At 39.8% G+C, this 7,106-nt stretch overlaps 1 protein-coding gene across 3 annotated transcripts in view; it reads left to right on the top strand.

Annotated features, from left to right (window-relative positions):
• LOC109951803 (olfactory receptor 52K2-like) overlaps positions 1-7,106 on the top strand; it is a 13,762-nt gene that overhangs the window by 1,713 nt on the left and 4,943 nt on the right. Inside the window, exon 2 of one of the 3 annotated variants that reach the window (XM_020586496.1) lies at positions 3,135-4,258. The exons of 1 other annotated variant lie outside the window; for it this stretch is intronic. The gene's annotated coding sequence lies outside the window, so the exon portion shown is untranslated. Of the gene's footprint in view, positions 1-1,737; positions 4,259-7,106 lie in introns of those variants that run through there. One more of the 3 variants, XM_020586495.1, reaches the window with a different exon arrangement.

The following is a 7,106-nucleotide window of genomic DNA, read 5'->3' as shown; positions in this document are numbered from 1 at the left end:
AACTTCAAACGGGCCTGTAGATGTGCTTTCTTGAGCAGGGGGACCTTGCGGGCACAGCAGGATTTCAGTCCTTCACGGCGTAGTGTGTTACCAACTGTTTTTTTGGTGACTATGGTCCCAACTGCCTTGAGATCATTGACAAGTTCCTCCCGAGTAGTTCTGGGCTGAATCCTCACCGTTCTTGTTATCATTGAAACTCCACAAGGTGAGATCTTGCATGAGGCTCCATACCGAGGGAGATTGGCAGTTAATTTATGTTTCTTCCATTTGCGAATAATTGCACCAACTGTCGTCACCTTCTCACCCAGCTGCTTGGCGATGGTCTTGTAGCCCATTCCAGCTCTTTGGTCTTGGCCATGGTGAAGAGTTTGGAATCTGGATTGATTGATTGCTTCTGTGGACAGGTCTCTTTTATACAGGTAACGAGCTGAGAGGGCTCCCAATGTCAGCTCGTTACCTGTATAAAATACACCTGGGAGCCAGAGATCTTGCTGACTGATAGGGGATCAAATACTTATTTCATTCATGAAAATGCAAATTAATGTATAACTTTTTTTGTAATGCATTTTTCTGGATTTTTTTTTGTTTGTTATTGTGTCTCTCACATAAACCTACCATTGACATTGTAGACTGATCATTTCTTTGTTAGTGGGCAAAACTTACAAAATCAGCTGGGGTTCAAATAATTTTTTCCCTGACTGTAAGTGACTCCAGAAGTTGGCAGTAATGCAGCATCTAGGATCTCAGCTGCCAAGACAGTATGGCACAAACTATTGCTTGGTGCACCAGAACGAGGAGATAAGGACACAAAAATACACTCAGACAAGCTAAAGGTGAGATTTGTGCTGTTTTCAAGTGTTGTAATTTACTTTTACAAGAGATAAGACTTTAAAGGTGGTATCCAAATGCTTGGCTTTGCATTTGTGTTTCAGGTTTGTTTTCCCAACTCATTTTAAAGTTTTGCTGCAGAGCCTGTTCTGGTGGGATATTAACAGCCATTTTGTTTTTAAGATAATTGTGCATTTAGGTGTAGGATTAATTTCACAGTGGAGACATAAATATGTTTTACAACCTTTTGACTGTCTCTGTCCAATACTGGGTCACTTTAATTAATTAGGTAGCAATTAATTATGCTGCAATTAATTACAGTAGCTAACTAGCTAAATTAGCTGAGCTAGCTACAACAACAGAACAGAATTAGCTTGACTTTACCCATCATTTAAACTAGTAACTGCTGATAAATCCCGCTCTACAAAAAACAATGGATCTGAATAGAGTGTTTGGAACTTTGTGACCTGCTGCCATTTTTTGACCCCTCAGTGTCACAACTCTTTGTTTTAACGGCTCTGGTTCTGTGTTGTGTTGAAAAGAATCTGCCATGACACAAGGATTTCTGTTTATTCTGACAAAATTAAGTGAAAGACAAAGGCCTCCATGTAAATAACCTGCCTGCTCCAGCCTCTGAAATGAAAACGAGACTGAACAGGCGTTAGCTTCATCAAAACCTTTAAGCTAGCAGCACTCAGCTGTTAAATATAACCTCATAACTGCTCCTATTGCTAAGCTTCATATTAACAGGTAAACAAAAGGTTGCATTATGATTATAACTAAAAAGAAAAAGTGACAGGAGACTTGTACAAAATGGGAGGGGTGAAGGGCGCGCACAGATTTCTTCTACATGGGGGTATAGAAGAAGAAAATCTAGAGGAGTGGCTTTGAACTTGAACACAGGTATTTGCAAATTATAGACAGACTCTGTGCCGCATAGACAAACGGTGCTGACAGGTGTCCACCTCAAAGGCCAGGTGACCATTGATGTTATGTCGAAATCTGTTTTCCCAGTCAGATTTGCCCTAACCATAACAACCTGGGGGCGGGTGGGGTTTCCCATGGGTGGGACTGGGCTTAGGGTTAGATTCTGGGGCCAGGGTTTGCATAGGGCATGAAAACTTGTCACATTTTGTTAAGAACTCAGTAACACTTGTTAGGAAGGTGGTAGAGAGATGGGAATTGTCTCTGGGGGCATTAGGGTTAGAGTCAGGGTTAAGGGGTTAATTAGCTGTACTTGAAGCTTGATTGAGAGAGGAACTCTCACTGAGCTCAAGATCTCGTTTGCAAGAGACCCCTGTGAACAGATTCCATGCACAGGCTTTCAGCTGGGTGACCAGTGATAACCAGAGCCTTGTCGGCGCCGTGTCTCCAGAGCAGTGTCAGGCCTCCTCTGCTGGAGGGAGGAAACATCCATCCATCCAAACCAGATCCCCTCATTGTGTCCAACCCACTGTCAGATCAGATCATCAGGACAATGATCAGCTGACTGATCAGTGACCCTGCTGTTTGGGTTTCCACTCAGTCAGGTGTCTCCTCCGACACTATATGTACACCCATTTAGTGTGCACACACAAATCCAGGCCAAAGTTCAGAGAAGACCTGTGTTAAGGAAAAAATTGTGTTTTCCTTAATTCTGTATAATACATGAACAACCATCAGTGAGTGAGAAATAAAGAGAATCGAGATGGATACATCTTCTGTGTAATTTATTTCTACAGAAAGGAGTAGTCTACAACAGCACTCAGAGAGGCATGTTACAGAGACTCAAAAAATAATGAAGAATCAATTCAATATAAAGCAGAGGATAACATCACACAAAGGAGTGTACACTGAGGACAATCATGCATCTGTTTTCAAAGAGTTCCTGGCATCCAAAAACACTGAGATGTTCACAGGAGATACTTTCAAGGACTGCGGATGTTACAGTTGCTTGTGCAGTAAACAGAGATACCTCAGGCATTCAGTGTGTCAGCAGAAGTTCACGTCCAGTGTGTGAAAGTTTACCACAGTTAGCAGACTATAGTTTTATATTGGTCATTTACATATTAATGGATATACTGAAAATTGCCATTATATCCTGGAGCCAAATATGATCATTTATTACATTATGTACAAAAATGTTAATTAGCTCACGACTGGTATTACATTACATTATCAGTTTTATTGCATTTTGTGATTCTATTATGTGTAGCTCTTTCTTATATCCTTAACACTTTTTTGCCAGTATGGATATGAAATAAGTCCTAATTGCATCTTAAACGGAACTTACAGAAACCCTGTTCTACCTCTGTTCTGGTCTGCAGGAGAACTGAACACAAGCAGCAAGTTTCCTGGAACAGAAACCTTCAGTGAGCTGACCTGCAGCTCCTGCTGTCTGTGTCTGATGTGTCTGTGTGTTTGTTTAGTCTCTGGGACAAAAATCTCATTACAGATGCAGCTCTGAGTCCCAGCAGTCTGACTCCAACTATTGAACTAATTAGGCAGAGCAGATAATTAAACCCAACATCCTTCTCAGAGGAAAGTAAACTCCACTGGTTTGACCTCAGGGCCAATTAGCTGCAGGGAGCGAAAACAACAAAGTGTCGGCTGAATCTCGAAGGGACGAGCAGCAGCAAATTAGATTTTACAGCTTAAACCTCGGAGGAACCGTGCTCCCTCCTCTCATTTACTGTGTCCGTCCTGCAGCAGGACATAATGTCAGGCTGTTTGAAATCACTAACACATTGAAAAAGGAGCAGTTGCTTTATTTTCTCTTTGTTACACACACTGTGTCACAACAGCAAACAGATGCCACAAACAGAACGATACACAGAGCATATCAGAGTTGACTCCCAGGCTGCAGAAATACCACATCATGATTCCAGAGGTTTCGTAGTGTGATACTTGGACAACAAGAAAGAGACGAAGCAAACAGGGTTTGTCATGTCAGGACCTGGTGCGATGCAGCGTGTACACCTAACAGACTGGAGGGTATAGATACTGTTAGGGCTGCAGCCACTGAGTGTTTTCAGTGTAGATTAGGCTGTTTTCTACAAAATGCCACAACATAACCAGTGTCCAGGATTCTCTTCAGGCAAGAACCAGAAAATGTTCACATTCGAGTGTCTTCCATCAGTGTGGTTTTTGACATTTTTGCTTAGAAATGTCTAAAGAAGAATCTGTTGCTGTGTCATTGGTGAAAACTGCTGTTCCAACGCACCAACCTGAAAAATGGCTTGAGTGCCTTGAACCAACCTGCAGATGAGGGTAAACAGACAGTTTGTGAACATGATGGTAGCAGGAGACTCCTCAGTCCGTCTCCTCCTCTGATTGGCTCAGGGCCATTGTGCTGAGTTTAGGATCCGTCCTCCTATGGGACATTTGGACATCAGCTATAAGACGACCTGAGTGAGGACTGTTCTTCTTGGTGAGCGGCCGACAACTGCAGGTAGGAAGGCTTTTCATCTTTTAATGAATAATAATGTTGTGTTGCTGTCTGGTAACGATAAACCTAAATTCTGAGAACATCGAAGTCAAACTGTTCACGTCTCGTTCATTCCCTGACATTTACAACTAAACACTGGAGGTTGTTAAACAGTAACTGATTTAATGACGAGGTACCTCGTTCTCCTTACTCGGTGTAGTATAAGCAGATAGGATAGACTTATACCAACTGTACCAAATACTTACTTAGTTGTACTTGTACTTGCTATGTGATACTTGTGGTACACGTTATTTCATAGACATGTTGTGCTTTTCATTTACAGCTCCAGTTTACTTTGGAAATGTAAGTTTACAAAGCCAACAATGAACTGAGATATCAGAGTACATTTTGCTAGGTATACATACAGTATTCATACTCTAAATGCAGAGCTTGTGCCTCCAACAGGGTATTTTTGGATTTTGATATTACTATAGACAGAACTGTTAAGAGTCCACCGCAGTTTATCATTTGGAACAGGAGTCAGTTTTTGTCCTAAGTGTTGTTCTTGCTGTTTGAAGGAGACCTCAATCCATCAGTACAGTAGTTGCACTATTACAACATAGTCTCTCTCTTTAACAGTATTTTATTTTCTGTTTGTTCTACTTTGCTTTGAAGCTGCTGTCACTAAAAGTTACTTTCTGATTAGATGTTCACATTAAAAGCCCCGCAGCATCTCGAAGTCCTTGTAAACCCCCCTATGCTTTTATTGTGAACTATCTGTAGAGGTGACAGGAACCAGTGAACGACAAACTATTCTCACATTGGTTTAAATAGTGGCTCTAAACAAAGATCAGCAGTGGGATTAAGGTGGTTTTTCTTTATTGTTTATGAGATTTGAGCCACAAAGTAGCATCATGTTTACAGCCATCATTAGCTGATAAAGTCAGGGAGATGTTTGATTGTATGCCTTCATTATTGATTCATGATTGATTTCCCAAATTCTTCCCAAACACAAGACACTGAATTTACAGTGACAGAGGATGAAAACAAAAACCAGGAGCATTTTTGCTTCGAATCCTGTATTAAACATTCATACAGTGTAGACCAGGGGTGCCCACACTTTTTCACCTTGTGAGCTATTTTTCAAATGACCAAGTCAAAATGATCGACCTACAGTTAAAATACTAAACATATATTTATTTATACCTTATGTAAACACAATATATATTGGCACACCTTGCATAACTGCATGAACCTTAAGACACACTACAGTTCAGTACCTTTTTGGTCATTAGTTTAGTTTAGTTTTTAAGTCTGCTTTGTGTAGCGCACATTGTCAATTTGCGCACATGCTTTCGGTTGCGTCTCCAGCTCTGATGCGAGATTTTGGAAGTTCCTCAAAATGTTGCATTTTTTTGTTTGAAAGCATTAACTAAGCTAATTATATTGACACAAGATCTACTGACACTACCTTTGCGATCGACGTATTGGGCAGCTCTGGTGTACAGTAACCTGAGTATGTAGGGATGTGCAGGTATATGGTGCGTTTGACTATATAACAGTATGCAAACCTTTATTTGAAACATACTGATGTTTTACATTATTTTATAATCCCCTGATTAACATTTGACCTGTTTTGAGCAAGCTCTGTCACTGGTGTTGTTTTTAACCTGTGTTTTTGCATCTAGTCATGTAGAGGGGCAGAATAATGATGTTTGACACGTGTTGTGTCTGTCTTATGTTTACAGATACCTTTGTGATGCAGCCCTCTGTTTTTTATCCAGGCCTGGGCTCAGCACAAAGGTTGCATTGATGTGTTCAACGTGGGGGGCTGGTGGACCTGCCTTTGACATACCGATGCTGATCATCATGATGATTACTGTATAATCATACCAAGACCCGCTGGCCTTCATGTATTGGCTTAACAAACACGTCAGCAATAGGGTTTAATGCATCATATTGTATAAACCTTACACAACAGTGAAACGTGAATGTGCCTCCATAGAGTTTAATACATTATTACACTCAGTAACTTGTGAATATCAAAAAAACAAAAAACCTATTGAACTTATCTACTACATCCTCCAATCTATTAACTGGTGTGTCATTATCCATAAAATATTGAGGGTAGTTACTCTTGCTGGAACTGTTTCTAATCAATTTATTTAATATATTCCAAGTACCTCATGTTATTTTTATTATCCTCTAATACTTTAGAGTAATATAGTTTCTTACATCTCCTCAAAATCTCAATTAATTTGTTCTTATACGACTTATATTTTTCTTTCGCCTTCTTTGATCTGTCCTTTATGAAGTCTTTATATAACGCATTCTTCTTTTTACATGCATTCTGTAATCCCTTACTCATCCACGGTTTCCCACTGTAATTCCTTTTGTTTTTATACTGCTTACGAGGACAGTTCCTGTCATATACTTTCTTAAATATATTTAAAAATTGCTCATATGCTTTATCTAAGTCTTCCTCTCTGTAAACTGGTTCCCAGTTTTGCCCCATAAAATCCTCTTTTAGCCTCCTTACAGCATGTTCATTCGTCACCCTCCTATAGAAAAGATTTGTTTTTGGCCTCTCTTTTCTATACTGGCCCTCATAAACCACAAATACTGGTAGATGATCACTAATATCATTTATAAGTAATCCACTTGTCATTTTGCTGTCAATAACATTGGTAAATATATTATCTATTAGTGTCGCATGCTGGGTTGTTAATCTACTTGGTTTTGTAATTTTTGGGTATAAACTGCATCTATATAATGTGTTAATAAACTCCTCAGTTCCTGTGTGCTTGTTAGGATTTAACAAATCTATACTGAAGTCACCACATATGAACATTAATTGATGACTTATTGTCAA

The sequence above is a fragment of the Monopterus albus genome, unplaced genomic scaffold (genome assembly GCF_001952655.1).
Source record: "Monopterus albus unplaced genomic scaffold, M_albus_1.0 scaffold410.1, whole genome shotgun sequence".
NCBI lineage: Eukaryota > Metazoa > Chordata > Actinopteri > Synbranchiformes > Synbranchidae > Monopterus > Monopterus albus.
Note: the sequence above shows the minus strand (reverse complement) of the source record. Positions and strands in the feature narration are given on the sequence as shown.